At 38.4% G+C, this 17,325-nt stretch overlaps 1 long non-coding RNA gene across 1 annotated transcript in view; it reads right to left on the reverse strand.

The window, feature by feature from the left end:
* Positions 1 to 919: 919 nt before the first annotated feature.
* The window catches only part of LOC117961516, an 18,323-nt gene continuing 1,917 nt past the window's right edge, over positions 920 to 17,325 (reverse strand). The window contains exons 2-3 of the long non-coding RNA XR_004660421.1: positions 17,289 to 17,291; positions 920 to 1,017 (exon numbers count right to left, since the gene is read on the reverse strand). This is a non-coding gene — a long non-coding RNA (uncharacterized LOC117961516). The remainder of the gene's footprint in view (positions 1,018 to 17,288; positions 17,292 to 17,325) is intronic.

Here is a 17,325-nt window from a genome sequence, read left to right on the forward strand (position 1 = left end):
CAGGTAATGCGTAGTTCCTTACTGTCTCACATTCTAAAGCCGCCCCAAGCTCAACACAGAGTTGCAACAAGATAGCCCTTGGCAACCTGCATCGATTCATTGGCCAGTCATCGTGGGCCAGGAAATCAGTTTGGTCTCTAAATACACGCTCCCTCCAGATTCTCCAATTTGCGATGTCTTCAAGCAGTGCCAGAGCAGACATTGCAGATCAAGTATAGCAATAACTTTTACGTGCACTTTTATAGGCTACACCTAATTTCCCACCCTTTGTTCACTTATTTACACATAATCCACGGATCAATTGAGCATCAAACGTGCCCCATGGTTGAGCCTGAGTCAGGCTCACAGAGACAATTGCATTTTCCCATGCCATGTTTCAAATGTGGTAAATAATCCGTGCTGAGGGCAGTATTTACCATATACAATTATGTTTTTAAATAATCAACATCATAGAAGGATGACAGTAACTGTAATGGAAAAGTTATTTTTTAATGTTTGGTGATTTTATGCACTTTTTAGTTAGAATTCACCACGTTACAAAGGCAGAAAACAGCATTCTCAGGTCAAGTTAATTTTTGTTTGTCTGTGAAAACCAGCGTACGCAAGCTTTTCATGCGTACTCACAGTTTACACATAAGGCCCCTTGTCTGCACTAGAGGATAACCACTCTAGGGGGGCATTCAAACATGCCTCATTTAGTTTGTTTGAATCCTACTAGAGTTTGTTTCCCCCCCCCTTGGTGCGGTTCGTTTGGGCAGGTGGGAGTGCAGCAATCCCACTCTGATGCACACCAAAATCAGACCAAAGAAGCATACCTTCAAGATGTTTCTCTTGTTCTGCTTGTTTTTATAACAAGAAAAAGATAACTGCTTGTTATACCAAACTGCAGCATGTCAAAAATTCTTCTTAAAGAGGAAAATCCCAACCCAGACACGTCTGACCAATAAGGGGAGTGAACGTTCTTGCCTGGTTTGTAGTGATGCATTGTGGTTCGCTTGGATTTTTCTCTGTGTGAAACTAGGGCTGCAAGGTATTAGGAAAATATCTAATTGCTATCATTTTGACTGATATTGTGACTACAACTGAATAAAATTCATGATATTGGAGATCTTGTCTGGCAAGCTTTACAGTGTTGGTAGAAGAAGCACCTGACCTTCAGTTTTTTACAAGTAGGCCCCATATTCTAAAGCTCCATCAAGTCAGACATAGACATTTTGGGAACTCTTATTCCATGTGTTCATGCAAGCTGCCCATGTTCTTTTAGAGCGTGAATGCACCGTTCATTTGAGTAGATGCCATGTTATTAAAACTAGTCGTCATCAGTCAGAGAAATGTACATTTAGTTGCCATTTGTGTCCTTGGGAGGATCTTTTGTCTGAGAGGGATTATTGGACTCATGTTAATGCACATTTGAAGAAAAATGAGGTGGTGACATGTATGTTCTTTGATTGCAAATTTTAAACAAACGTCTTAGGATCTTTTAAATCCCTCAAGAGCAAAAAAGAGGCCTTTTTTACCAAACGATTTTAAACCAGGAATTGTAGCATCAGTCATCCCCAGAATCTACTTCAAATACTTTTGCTGATGACATTGGTGAGGATACTCAACCCGGTAACAGTACTGGTGCACTAAATGACCTCCCACATGAGCAAAGTTTGGCAGCAGCTTTGTTAAAATTAGAAACTCTTTCCCATGTAACAAGCAAAGAAATCAATGCTTTTTGTAGAACTTTAACACTCAACTGTCTGTCTCTCAAAATCTAATGCTGAAGGTGTTCTAGTAGACATTTTTCAGAAACACAAACTCCAAGTTGACCTGTCATAGATTAAATAATCTCCTCTCTGTGCACAGCAAATTCTTTAAATAAGGCAATAGAGAAGGATGGACCTTTGAGTTCTGCATATCAACGTAAGCAATATTACAAGGCCAAATTTTATGTTGTTGAACCACTTGAATATATTTTGGATGCGACAGAGAACAAAACATTCCAGTATATCCCCATCCTACAATCCCTGCAAGTGCTGCGGAGTAGGAAAGATATTGTTTAGTAATCACAAAACACAAAGGGAGACAGAGACTGGAAAATAAATTGTTTACAGGTCTTATAAGGATGGTCTGAATTTTCTGGAAAATAGTTTGCTGTCAGGGAAAGACCTTTCCATCCATAATCCAGAGATCCATAACTTTTGTATGCTGATGATTTGAGGTCTGGAACCCTTTGGGCAGCTCTTGCAAAACCCACAAACTATGTGCTTCCCCCAGGGTCTCATTCTAGTTTGTCCTCAATTTTTCTGGCCATTTTGTATAAAACAGACAATGTAAAGTCATTTGGTTATTACAAGGTTTTAGAGCCCCTAACACGCGACCTGAGGACAGTGGAAATTGATGCCATTTTTGTCCTACAACTGAACCAATGACTGAAGGGTACGGTGCAGACTATTGCTGCTGACAATATAGGAGCACATGGAAAATCAGGTTTTGTGGAGAACTGTACAGGCCCTTACTTTTGTCATTTTTGTACAGCACCAGCTTTAGATATTCAATCACATGCGGAACAATCTGGGGAACGTTCAGCCTCAGAACAAAAGAACCTCATGAAACCCATGTCATCGCTAAATAGTGGCAGTAGCTGTTTTGTAGTTAAAAAAGCCTGTCCTTCTACTGGAGCACTGTCTCATTTTCATGTTGTCAGTGGCTACCCTCCTGAAATCGTTCATGATCTTTCAAAGGCATTCTGCCTGTTGATATCCATCCATCCATCCATCCATCTTTGTCCGCTTATCCAGTATCGGGTCCAGATTGGAGATATAATCTCCGAGGTTCGACTATCAGCCAAACCCTCCTTTCCAACACCTTGGAGTACACTTTACCAGGGAGGCTGAGAAGTGTGAGACCACTTTAATTGGCACACCCTCTCGCAATGTTGAAGAGGCGTGTGGCTCTAAAAAGATTGTTGAGCTAGTGGTTGCCCCTGTTCGCAGTGAAGAGTCTATTGCTTACCTTGAGAGCAAAATTTCAGATCATCAACAAAGGTGTTAAGAGGTGTTTCCTAACAAAATATTGCTTCCCAAACACCATTACATAGAACATTACCCACAACTGATACAACTTTTGGGGCCTCTACTAGAACTTTAGACCACCAGGTTTGAGGCAAAGCACAGTTTCTTTAAAAAAGTTATGGAACGCACCAGTTGCTTTAAAAACATGTCTCTCTCTCTGAAACATCAGAATATGATTGGTTATCACTTGTCATCTCCAAACATTGATAAACCAGTGCTGGATTTATCAGATGTATCCACTGTCTCATTAGATGTTTTGAAGGAAGCGCTAGCTCAAGCTTTTAAACAGAGAGATCCTGATGCATCTGAAATAAATCTAGCAAAAAACATTTGGAGCAAGGGAATAAACTACAGACCAGGTTTGATAGCGGCATGTGGTTCTGATGGTGGCTTGCCTGACTTTGGGGAAATCCATCAAATATACATTTAGCAGCAGAAACTATGTTTTTTGTGTTGAAACTACTGTGTGGATGGTATTGTGAGCATTATGGAGCCCTTCAGCCGACTCCATCTCAAGCACGAGAACTTTCTCTTGTCGAAATCTCCAAACTGGTTGATGAGTATCCGCAGGCTCCCTATGTAGTTAGGGGTTTGCGGATGATGACCTTGACAAGATCAATCTACGTGTTTTGGTAAGATACTATAAAAATCATTGTGTCCACAGTAGCATACTGTCTTTAAAAGGAGGCCAAGGGTTCTCATGGAAACACAATTCCAGCAAAAGCTATTAACTTATATATATATATATATATATATATATATATTATACAGCTTATCCTTCTTTTGTCTTCTCTCAGCTCATCTCATTTCCACTCCCTTGCTCTCATCTCTTTCCTCTTCCTCTCCTGCTTCTCAAATAAAAACCTCAGTTTTGTTCCCCATGATCACTAAAAAGATCTGTTTTTTTTAATTTTTATTTTTAATTTTTATTTTTTTGCATTTAAAGTAAATCAAGAAAATTGGATGAACATAATGGGGATGTTTTGGAAAAGTTTGAAAAATGAATGTATAGAAACCCTGGAGAGCACTTATTTAATTCTGTTTTGAGCCTGTAGCGCACTTCATCACTCCTCTGGAATCCTGTGCTTTCCTCAGCCTCTCAATGTTATCACAGGGATATTGTTTTACTCGGTGTTTAACCTTGTGGGAAATGGTGATGGGATTGGCAACATCATGCACTCATGACTGTGATGAAAGGAATAGTAGGACTGTGGTGGGGGACACTAGAAGACGGTGTAAAAAAACTACAACATTGTCTTCTCCGCTGTCACGTATTAATGTGCATGGGTGTGTTTGATATTAACTCAATTTCTTGTAAACTTTTGACAAATTGATGTTGGCATGTCTGTGTTTCTTTCAGAGTTAAGTTGTCAGATTCTTAAAGTATTAGTGTTTTAACAGTAAAATATAAGATTTGGTGATTAACAATCCCTCTTGTTATAAAACTGATTCTAATTATATTTTCTTATTCTTTCCTAACAGACAGTCAAGTGAGACCATGACGAGAGAAAAAAGATCTGAGAGAAAAAAAAAGTTTGAGAGAAAAAGGTATTCCCCTTATAGCAAAACACATTTTATGAGAGAAACAACAAATTTCAGAAAAAAAGCTTTCATACCAATAACTAAAAACATCTATTTTAAAATACTTTTCAAACTCTCAAATATATACATTTTGCTATCAGTGTGAAAAATAATTCTCTCGGAAGAAGTGTTTCTCTCAAAAACGTAAAATCTCTCAAAATATTTCTTTTACTATCAAATATATTTTTTGCTATCAGTTTGAAAAACAAAAAACTCACAAAAACGTGTTTCTCTTTGCTCTCAATTCAGTTTTTTGCTATCGTTTCAGGATTTTTTTGGGGGCAATTAGTTTGCAAACTTAACTTCAATAGAAGAATACAAGACACAGCAACACTCAAAGTTGTACACATCCTGCCAACCTCAAGACCAGAGTGAACACAGTTTTCATCATCTAGTGCTCCTGATGGCACCTCATCCTGTTCTGGTGACAGCACCGTGAATCTTTCATCTCCAGAGTCTACGTTCTCACAGGCTTCATGGCCAGATTTGTTCTGTGTTCTCCTTTTCACATACGATGCGAAAATTAAGCTTCAGAAGGCCCACGTAGCTTTCGAAGAAAACGGGACACTGATCCCTGATCCAAAGCTGAAGTCCGACATATTGTAGGGGTTGATCAAGGAGTTAGTCAAGGACACAGTGTGTCTCACAAGTTTGATGAAGTTGCAGAGGCACTCATCCTGAAGCATCCATGTTTAAAAGAAAAAGGCTCACCCACTGGCTACAAAGAATGAAAGATGAGCTTCAAACCACCGCACACATCTACGGAAAGTAGGATGTCCTGAAGTATGTGTGAATTCTTTGAAATATAATTCCAACTGAGAAACGGTCCCCTGCTATTGACGTTAAGAAACCAATAAGGGGTGAGGTGGAATACTGCCCCTCTTTTCCATTGGGGAATGAGTATGGAGGTGGAATTGTTTCTTTATTACATGCAAGAGAAAAAAAGATCTGAGAGAAAAAGAGTTTCAGAGAAAAAGTTCTTACACTGATAACAAAAAACATTTTCTGAGAGATTAAAAAAAATTGAGAGAAAAAGTTTTCATAACATTAGCAAAAACAACTCTCAAATACATATTCTTTGCTATCAGTGTAAAAATATTTCTCTCAAAACTAATTTTTGAACTCTCAAATATATATTTTTTGCTATCAGTTTGAAAAACTCTCTCAAAACGTGTTTCTTCTCGCTCTCAAAACCTAAGTCTTTGCTCGCGATTCAGTTTTTTTGCTATTGTCTTAGGATTTTTCTATCAATGTGAAAATAGTGTCATGTGCGGGGCCACGTTCCTATTGGCCAGTTGGGTGAGCACCGTCTTGTCTTGGGAGTCGATCTGACTCATTACACCACTGTGACCACCGTAGATAGCTAACTAGCAGCCAGCCGGCTTCTAAATAAATACCTTTTAATTATCTCAACACTTTTTAACAGCCAAACTGAAACAATGGCTCCAGGTCCTGCGGCCGCAGACGGACCGCCATCAGTGGGGCTTGGCCATCGAGGAAACAAAGACTACTAAAAAAAAGTGACCAAATAGTTTTGGAGTAAAAGTTAATGAATAGCGTTAAAATAATGTGATAAAATTGTGAAGGATTAAAATGTTCCAAGAGCACAAAATACTTTATCAAAACATGTTTTAATTAAACTGCATCAACACAAAATACACAGGTTTATTAAACATGAATAACTATTTAAATAACTAATAATTTAACTCAATTGCTTAAGTTTCTACCAAAGCAAGAAATCTGTTTGCAACCCATGTGCAATACTGAATTAAGGCAATCCAACATGTTCTTTTTTTAGTGTGATTCAGACCAGAGCCAACAAACTATAGGTGGGAAAACGCCCTAGAAACACACATTTTATTTTTATACGCCATAAACACTTAAGGATTGATTTACACTTCATGAATAGTCAGGACCATGCAAAAAAAATAAAAAAAAGCTCCCCTGATCCGGTGTTTGAGTCAGTGCTGGTCAAATGTTTGTGTTATATTTGCGGCTAAATGTTGAAAGTTGAACAGGCCTTTTGCCAACTCACTTTACAGAAAGTGGTAAACTGTAAACATCAAAAAAAAAAAAATACAAAGGTGTTGTTGAGACATACCGTTTAAAATAATCCGTGCCCTCCCTTAGCTGCAGTCAGATGGATATATGGAGAGACGAGACACAGGAAAAAGACAGAAGACCTGAAATAGCCTCCTGAAATAGCCTGAGGCATCCAGAGAAAGAGACCTGCCTCAGCCTGCTGTTCATTCCCCTCTGTCCTTGAATGTGTGTGCGGTCATGGGAGAGTATATAGAAATAGATATGTGTGTGTGTGTGTGGGTGTGTTTGTGTTTACTCTCAACCATTTTCCCTTCCTCTTCCCCCTCCTTCCACCTCCCTTCTGATTTGATTTAAATAAAAGCCACCCAGTTAAATTGAAGTGGCAGGGTGGAAATCCAAAATGTGTTTAAGTGAAACAAGAATTTTACGAGTAAACATTTCCTTTTCTGCGCACTCTCGCTAATGTTTATTCATGTATGGCTAGGTTATGAAGTAATTTTTCGTTTTGGTTGCTTGCACTATTCATTAGCTTGTGTATCGCCTTGAGGTGCAGCCACTTATAATGGTTGTGGAGCGGTGTTGGCAGCTATGTTATTGACAGAACCATATGGATTTAATTTCATATTCATCACATCAACGCCAGAGTAAAAGTCCCATGAGAGTGTGTATTTGTGTGGTGGGGAGACAGAGTAGTGTTTGCATAAGAGAAAGTAAGTCAGAGAGAAAGGGAAAAACAATCAGGGAGCAAATGTGTGTGTGTGTGTGTGTGTGTGTGCGTGTGTGTGTGAGTGCGCTCGCCTTAAGATCTCAATTCCATCCCAGCTATTTTGGGGGGGGCATTGTTTTATAAGCATCACCATTTCTGGATGCCATCATCGCTCAAGCTGGCCAAGGTCTCAGGCGTGAAATGTTGCCATACATCAAGGGATTGTTGATCGATATTGATTGATCTGTGCAACTTCAGGGAATATCAGAGCCCATCTCTGCCTCTCACACGATTCTGTTTATGTAATTAATATGGACGCCAAGTAGTAACTCAGCCATAACTTTTTAACCTTGCAGAAAGCCCCAATAAATCACAATCAGATGAATTGGGCAGGCAGGTTATTGCAGACCTGCTCTGAGCTGTGTGGTAACAACTTAACGGCCGCATTTTCCACATGCAGTAGAGAAACCATGCATTGGTTTGGTTTTCTACATGGGTCATCTGATATCCTCATAACATTGCAACATTTCTTTGCCACATTTGTCCAAAGAAATGAGTATCTTCTGGGATTTGGTGTACAAAGGAATGAGATGGAGGTTCTGTTTGGATTGAGGTTTTGGCAAAGATTTTGATCTTTCTCCAGCTAGACTCAACTCTTAAAGGATAATAACAGTTATTTTCAAAATATGCCTTTTATTTTTCTGGGTTTTGCCGTCATGCCAATTGATTATGATGCAAATTATGCCAGTTGGTTCACTGCAGAGTTACACAACTCAGTTTGCTGTTCTCCAACACATCATGTTAACCGATCTTACAGAAAATGGGAAAATACCACAATCCCTTAATATGGCACAACCACGTAATAGTGGCACATATGGTTTTAAAATGATGTGCCGGCACCATGAAAAGGGGTGGGAGTAGCTCCGTCTGTAGGGAGCTGGGTTGGGAACCGGAGGGTTGCTGATTCAAGTCCCCATACGGACTAAAGTATGGAGTGTGGATTGGTAGCTGGAGAGATGCCACTTCACCTCCTAGGCAATGCCAGGTGTTCTTGAGCAAGGCACCGTACCCCCCCAACCGCTCAGGGCACTGGTCCAGCTGGCTGCCCACTCACTCTGACATCTCTCCATTTGTGCATGAATGGGTCCTGGTATTTCAAGTCTGTGTGCAGTGATGACTAACAAAACAGAGTGTAAATTGATATTTCCCCACTGGGGATCAATAAACTAATAAAAAAATGAATAAATAGAAAACAATTTTGGTTCTGGCAAAAATACTATTTTAGATCTGGGTTTGGATTAAAATAAGAAGGTTACCACTTTGCCGAAGAAATTCGGCCGATCTCAGCCTGAATCAAGCCGGTCGGCAGCGCCTTCGACTCAACTGGTCAAGTCGCCAGTGGCTGGTTCAAAAACTCAAGGGGTGTCACCTTTTTAACAGCCATTAGCAAAGTCTGCTTGTAAAGTTAGCTAAAAATTGTCAAAATGATCCGTAATACATTTTATTTCTCTGTTACAGACTATGATCTGGTTGAAATGGGAGAGTCTTAGATGGAGGCTCAACCATGATGTGGTCGATTGAGCTAATGAGTGACTGGAGAGAGGGAAAAGAGATAGAACAAAGCCATGAATCACATGAAACGTTTTTGCTGATTTTTTGCTAGAAATGCAACTTTAGCAAACATCTCACTATAACTATTCGTGCATTGCCAGAAAACTCAGATTGGACAGATAGTCTAGCTAGCTGTCTGGACATACCCTGCAGAGATCTGAGGATTAGTTAACCATAGTTCTCAGAAATCCAACAGAGTTACAATGCCAACACTAAGAAAGCAGAAGGTGACGGACATCTTGCCGAAATGAGGGACATCTGGTCAGAATTTTTGGCAGCACCTGAACAATCCCAGAAAGGGATTCGTTGATATAGACTACACTATCACCAAATTTATCCATTTTCAGTCTCAACAAAAAAACAAATGGATATAGACAGTAATACAAAGAGTTGTTTTTATGGGAAATTAGCAGGGTGCAGCAAGTTGTGGGTTGCAAGTAATTGCCAGTTTCAACTCATCACATTGCCAATCTTTGGTCTTAACTAGGCTTTAGGGTTGATCTGTTGTGGTTTATTTTGGATACTTAGACTTGTACAGTAAGTTCATCCTGCAAACTGGAAGTACTTCATCCACAAAGTAATTTTAAAGTAGCCGGTAGTCGGATGGACATGAAGCATACGTGGCATAAATTGTTTTCTTGAACTTACATTTAGATCGGTTTTGGTTTGGGCTGGTGTGTTTTATCAAGGCAAAGTGATGAGATTTTGTGTTCATGGTATTGTGGAATCAGAGTAGTAATTAGCCACGATGCTCCTGTATATTTCAATGCTGCCCAATACAAATCATGTATGGCTGAGGGATATTAATTGGGAATAAATTCTGTCTGATATAATTCTCAAACCTGTTTAGCTGCTGAATCAGCCCACTCCAAGCAGTCATTACTTCTGTATGCATTTCAAACTAATTCCATCACATACACATTAAACTACGTAAACTACAGAGTCCTGCAGTCCTCTCTGCCGGCATCATGTTATAACTAGGGGAAGGGTCTGCTTTTATTCATTTTCTCCACAGTATATTTTTTTAAACTTGTTATGAAATCTTTTAATTGCAGAGACAGTGCACATATGGTAATTTTGGCTCTCTGTACTAGTTCAGAGGAAAACTGGTGCATAATTGTTTACTTCATTTAGGCCACCGAGCCCACTGATAATTGAATCTGTTAATCAAGTCTTATTCCATATTTCAAGGGGTGGAAGAAATAAATTACATTTAGTCTTTTTTTCTGGATGAGTGCTGCTTGTTTTTTTGTACTTGAACATTTTCAGTCAGCATTTTACTTTGGCACACTTTAGATGACATCTGTTTGACCGACCTGATGCAAATGTTGTGGGCTGTCTAATTATGTCTTACATCCACACCAGTCGCATGCAAACATGTGGAGAAGATGTTGACTGCGGCAATGAATAATCTATGATTGTAGCTTAGCTGACATCCACCCAGTAAATAAGTGAAATGGTGCTGAGGCATAACATATTCCAAAAACTGTTGGACCAAATCTTGTTGAAGTTGTTGACACACTTTAAGTGCTGTTTTTTTCCCAAGGAATCTTGCTTCTCTTATTATTTATACCCTGCAAGATAAATGCTGTTGTAAATGTACACCCTTATAATTTCACTTTGCATATATATAAGTATATATGAGCTAGTAGAATGTCTACTTGGAATATTTTTATACTCTTTCTGTATTTGTTTGTAGGTAGAAATTAGCTTTTTATCCAAAGTGTTGCTTTTTCTATTTAATTAGTCTACATTTATTAGTGCCTTCAGGCTACATGATTATGTTTTAAAAATTATTTGGGCTAGGCTGGCATAGGATGTAACACGGGACCAGGGCACGTATCAAGTGTCTCACAGTCACTCAAAAGAAAAACATTTTTGTGACTCCCACTGCGCCAACAAACTGGTTTTATTTATATAAAAGTAGAGGGCTTAGTTTTTTTACACACAGATCAACAGCTGGTTTGAACGCGACCTTAGACTTATTAGAGTTATTTATGGAGATCCTACAGTACATTGACTTTCAGAAAGGAGAATTACTCCTTGGAGAGTGTGACGTCTATGTTTTACATTCTCAGCAGAAATTATGATGACATGTTACATTTATCTGACAGTTGCCGTTTGAAATATTAAAGTGGTAAAATTTGAATTTTTATGTGTTGGCTTTATGTGTTTAAGCAAATCATCTATATTACACAATTATCTAGTATATGCATGCAAAAATATTACACCAAAGTCAAATGGCTTGAATCTCTTACTGATAATTACCAATGAGACGTTTGCATTATGCAGTAAGTAACACTGGAAACCAATCACTTAGTTTAACAATAAATGGATATGCAACTTAAAATAAACCTATAGCTCCATGACATATTCTCAGACCTATCCAATCACATAGCCTTACAATGTCTACAAAGCGACACATCCTGCATGTATTCTGCAGGTCCAATGATAACATTAATACACTACAGCTCCTGTGCCCTTTCTTTATTATCTCTTTCTGGACCTTTCTATATATCCAGCACTTTTGACCACTGAAAAACACTGTCTACCTACCTAACTATATATTTTTTGATTTTATTTGATATTTAAGTTGCTAGTGTTAAACTGAAATCCATTTTCTGCTACTCATCCATGTTGTCGTGGCAGCAGGCCAAGCAAAATGGTGCAGACGTCCCTTTCAATGTTTTCTTGGGGTTCCAAAGGTGTTGTCAAGGCTGGATGACTGATTGATTGAATGATTGATTGATTGAATAATGGACTGATTGATTGATTGAAAAACGCATAGAATGATCCAGTGATGAGCTCTCCAGTGTGTTCGGGGTCTGTCAGTTGGTCATGCTTACCTCCAAAGGAAGGCACCCAGGAGGCATCATGATCAGATGACCGAATCCCCTTAACTGGCTCCTTTTATGCGAAGGAGCAGTGCCAGTACTCTGAGGGCCTTCTAGATGTCTGAGCTTGAACCTCTCTCTATGGGTGATCCCAGGCACCCTGCAGAGGAAACTGATCATAGAGCAATGTCATTCTTTCAGTCTGTGATCCAAGAAACTTGTTTTCCCCCTTTGTTGTAACTTTGACTTTTTGTACCAGAAAAAAAAGATTCAGAGAAAAAAAATTTAAGTTTTAGTTCTTTCTTTAGCACTAGGTTCATATTTTTTTATATAATTCCCAACACGTTCTCATACCTTAATGACAGAATTGGTCAATTGTCAATGACTACCAAAAGGACAGTACAACACAGAATTCACATTGATCATCTTTCTATTTAATGTAACATTCAAACACGTATTTAATGTTGTAAAACAGAACTAGTTAAGTTTAGTCAACAAAAACACTTAGTAAGGTTAGTAAAAAATCGGGGATTGGGTTAAAATTAGTCATTTAAAACTATTGAATGAGGATGTAATGTGATGTATCGCGGTATAAAAGGTCCCTTAAACTGTGCTAATTTAAAAAAAAAATGACAATTGACTTATGGTTTTACATGGGCCACAAGCCCATGTCTCCTGAGTGAAAATCCTGTTTGTTCAAACCACCCAACCTACCAACTTGACACCTTGCTTCCTTGTTTGCAACCTAACAAGACTAAATATACCCTGGTATATGGTTGTTTTCTGGGCAAGAATGGTCTGGAATTCCTAAACTGGCCAGTCCAGATTTGTTGCCTCTCCGAAGTATAAATTATGCATTACATACAGTACAGTTCATCCTTTTCAATAGACAAAATGGCATGAATGAAGAGAGATGTATGAGAGTCAGCTAGGCTGGATATTATCTATTAACATGATTAAGACAAGGATAAAATAAAAAAAATTAAAAATGTGAAGTTCACAATACAGGTCAACATAATCATATTTTTACATAAACATCCTTTTTCTTCAAGTAAAATTGTTTTTCTAGCAGGAGCAAGCAGTTTTTAATTTGTCTCCAGTGTCATTTAAAATTGATGAAATAAGAATATTGTACAATATATACAAAACATCAAGAAATAACAGTACAGTGTGCAGTGGCAACTGTGATGTGATGAAATGCACCACAAGAAAGAGAATGAGTAATTGTCATGTTATTGTTATTTATACATAATTACTGTACCTCTGGCTGTTGCTCTTTAGATTTGTTTTCACAAAAGAGGTATTGAATAGGAGCAAGTTGAATCAAGTAATATGCTTGTAATTTTTTATAAATAAATGTTGATGTAGCTTCCAGTTTTTAACAAAAAAACAACAGCCTGGAACAAGAACATCAACATCTACCAAGATGGTTTTCAGAAATCAGTGTAAAACCCATTGTACAGGGTTGTTAACCAATTGGCTTATTGTACTTTAATAGGAATCATTTGCATTTATGGATTTTCTCCCAGTTCTGTGTCTCTGTATGTCATGTTCTTGCTGGGGGTAAAATAATTCTCAATTCATATTCTTAGTGTATCTTCACAAAAGTGCAGGGGTCTATTTGCAGAAATTTAGGCTTTCAGGAGCCAGAGGGCTTGTCGGACGAGGATTTAAGGTGGTCCAATAGATGCATAAAATCCCAGCCTCATGCTTTAAAAGATAAAACGTTTATACATGATTACTAACTAACTTATTTGGCTCCCAATATTACAAAAAAGGATCTATTGGAGCTAATTATACTCTTTGTTTGTGATCAATTATTTTCTGTTTACATCATAGATGGTTTGAAGACAAGTCATGTATTCTTGATATTTTCTGAGCATCAAGAACATATCCAAGCTAAGTCTTATTCACAAATCAAAGGTAAAATGCCAGTATTACATCTGGCACATTCTAACTAGAAGAGGATTAAAAACATCACTTCAACACGTTTCTTCAGGAAGTTACTTTTTCTGTAAAGACGAGTACTGTGCATTTTTTCTTGATGTTCACTAGGTTTGCAAATGCCTCTCTACCAAAGTGCTCCATTTTCTTTTCATGAACAGACTTTCAAGAAGCTCTCGTTCTTTGTTTTTTTTTAGTGTAATAATTTATTCCAACTGAAACCGTATGATACAGAATGTAAATTCCTGTGAGCAAATTTTGTACAGAATAATAGCAGGATTTGCATCAGCAAAAAGATGTGACAACCAACAACAACAACACAAAGCCTTTGAATAAGCAAATCAACATCAAGGCATTTGTCAGGAATCGATGCAGCACCTACTTGGCTGTTCATGAACCAGTGAGCTTGTTGAGCTATAATACAAAGTTCCTTGTGTCCTGCAGCCACCATCGTACATCCAAAACACCATTTGCATTTATGGATTTTTTCCCAGCCCCGTGTATCTGTGTGTCATGCTCTTGCTTGGGGGAAATGGGATCTCTATTCATAGTCTTTATCCATTTCATCTCCACCACAGTCTTGACCGAAGGCTTTTGGAATCAGTCCCAGTCACACAGAAACGATTTAGTATGGCCAGGCAGGACTGTCAGATAGGGACCCGGCACACGCGCGCATGTTTATGACTTTGTGGACACAAGTGATAATGGTGGTGGGGAAGCAACGGAATCCAATATAACACAGCAAAAACTAGCAAAAACTGCAGCCTCTGACTTTAACATTGACTTAAAAACCTAATATTATGGTCATTTTCAGGTTCATAATTGTGTTTAGAAGTTGTAGCAGAATAGGTTTACATGATTTCATTTTCAAAAAACACCATTTATTTTTTGTACTACTCATTGCTGCAGCTCCTCTTTTAACCCTGTGTGTTTAGCTCTCTATTTAAGCATCCGAGTGAGGCATCTCACTTCTGTTCAATCTTTGTTGGGAGTCACACATGTGCAGCACCTGGTATCTTTATCTGCTCTTTATCTGCTCTAACCAGCTTGGTTTGAGGGCGTGACACAGTGGCAGCTAAGCGCGCATTATAACGTACGTTACAAAATGACGCAAAATGAAGCGTGTTTGTCACGGAAGTAAAGGCTGTACTACAATAGAGCTGTTTCGAGGTATTTGTGAACAGTGTTTTCCAATGGAAATTGTCCCAAAGTCCCTTTGGGGCGGGCTTTTTTAATTTGTAAACCTATAACATGGACAAAACACATGTCTAACACAATAAAGGAAAAAAGTCCAAAAGCATAACATGAGCTCTTTAAAAGGCAGGGTCGATAACCATGTCCAATTAACAAATGTTTATATATTGTTTGAAATGGTCTTTACATCCCGACAGCAATAAATAACTTATGAGACCCATCATCTGTCGGGGGAGTAAAACTCACACCATTCACTGCCTTGCAGTTCTCTTCAAACAAACGGATGAAATGCCTCCTTGCTCCCGCTGCACGTACTCTAAACCCCCGTGTACGAGTTCAATGCACGTTACACAGAATTACTTCAAATCTACTGGACAGGAGAAAACTCAGCAAAAGTTGTCGCTGTTGCCATGGTTGCCGTCTTTCTAGTCTCAGAAATCTTTCCAGATCCTCCCCCAATGGGTCTGGTTACTCCAGATAGCATTTGGGGATGGTAAGGAAACGTGCTCTTGTTTAATGGCATGTCTTTAAACCAATCAGAATTGTCATGGGCGGTGCTAAGCTCCACACAAAGCCGCTGCAAAATACTCGTTCGAGAGAAAACTCGGATTGGACAGATGGTCTGGCTAGCTGTCTCAATTTACCTGCAAAGAGGAGCACTTAACCATAGCCCACATTATTTCACAGACTTTAAAATTCCAACGCAAAGAAAGCAAAAGGAAATAGAAAATACATGCATCCGGCAGAATTTCCTGCAGCATTGGTTCAATCCTGGAAGTGGATATGGACTACCAACTTTCTGTTGGACAGGTACTGTATTATTTTGGTTTTTGTTGTTTTCAGATCAAATACACAAAGTGAGATATAATATTCCAGCATGTCTTGCCAATCATACAGTGAGTTGAAGGCCAGCACCATTTATTAAGTATTCAAAACAGGAAATCAGAGAACACACAACTTTTCTTTGGTGGTCAACACACAGGACATCATTAAATCTTCTTTTTATTAGTATTATAATTATTTTTATTACCATTACCATATTACTGGCCTGAGGTGGATTCTAGCATCCCCATGAAAACACATAATAGTAATTATACAAATTAAAATTACTTTTGCAGTGCTCCAAATGACATTTTAAGCAGCTCTTAAGAAGCCAAACAAGATTGTGAATCATTTATTTTTACCCAAAACTTAAGTTATGTATGAATCTCCCAGCACTGTCAAAGGAATTACACAGCCTGAACTTGAAAATGTTACCGATGAATTTCAAGGAGAGAAATAGGCCTTTTGCATACATAGAAAAAGTCTTAGATCATTAAGTTCAGCCCATGAAAAATGGGGCCAAAAACAAGTGTTGCGTTTATAATTCGGTTCAGTATGAGTGAAGTAATGATTTCCTTCTTTTTTTGCAAGTGCAAACCTCTTTTCTTCACTGAGCAAACTAGCCTACTTTTTGCTTCCTCTCTGCCAGATCACTGTCAAGTATTACAACTATCACAATCAATGGACTGATTTGCCAACACAGTAATGCAGCTTTGAGTTAACCTAGCATTTACCTTTGTAAAAACATTAAACCTTTCCTCCTCCTCTACCACCGGCTGGTGAGAGATGATGAGAATTTTGGGCAGCTAAATATAGCATTTCTTTCTCTCTGAGAACACTTGACTCTCTTTCCTACACTCTCAGAAAATGAAGTACAAAATTGTACCTTTAGGGGTACAATGGCTTGTCACTGGGGCTGTACCCTCAAGGGTACAAAAACTGTACCCTTGAGGGTTGCTTGGGAACATATGTGTACCTTTTGACCCTCAAAAAGATACATATATGTTACTTGAGGTCCAACAATGAGCCCTTTGGGGTACGTTAGTATAGATTGTACCTTGGGGGACAGAAATGGACCCCTACTGTACCCTTATTTCTGACAGTGTATTCACCATTTCCCTTCAAAAATGAATTTTAGGAGTTTTCCTCATCCAGTGTAAAATGGTTGAGCTAGTTTACTTTAAAATGTAAAACTAAACAAGTTGCATGCATCACAGTAAGTAAATATATTTAAAAGAAATATGTGCCACACACTTATAAAATTGTTGGTCTTGTAGTAATTTCTGTGTTTCCACAAGGTGAAAGCTGAACTATAAACTGATTTGATAGAGGTTCCAAAGTAATAAAGATTTAAATATATCCTATAAAACTCCAACCCTTGCAACTATTTAGGGTTTTGTTTGCCTTTAAGTCTTATCCTAAAAAACATCCAAAGCACTAAACCTAACATCAATAACATATTCCTTCACAGGTACATCTGTAGTTTTCTAACACCCACTTTGTGTGTGTGTGTGTGTGTGTGTGTGTGTGT

The sequence above is a fragment of the Etheostoma cragini genome, chromosome 18, assembly GCF_013103735.1.
Source record: "Etheostoma cragini isolate CJK2018 chromosome 18, CSU_Ecrag_1.0, whole genome shotgun sequence".
Lineage (NCBI taxonomy): Eukaryota > Metazoa > Chordata > Actinopteri > Perciformes > Percidae > Etheostoma > Etheostoma cragini.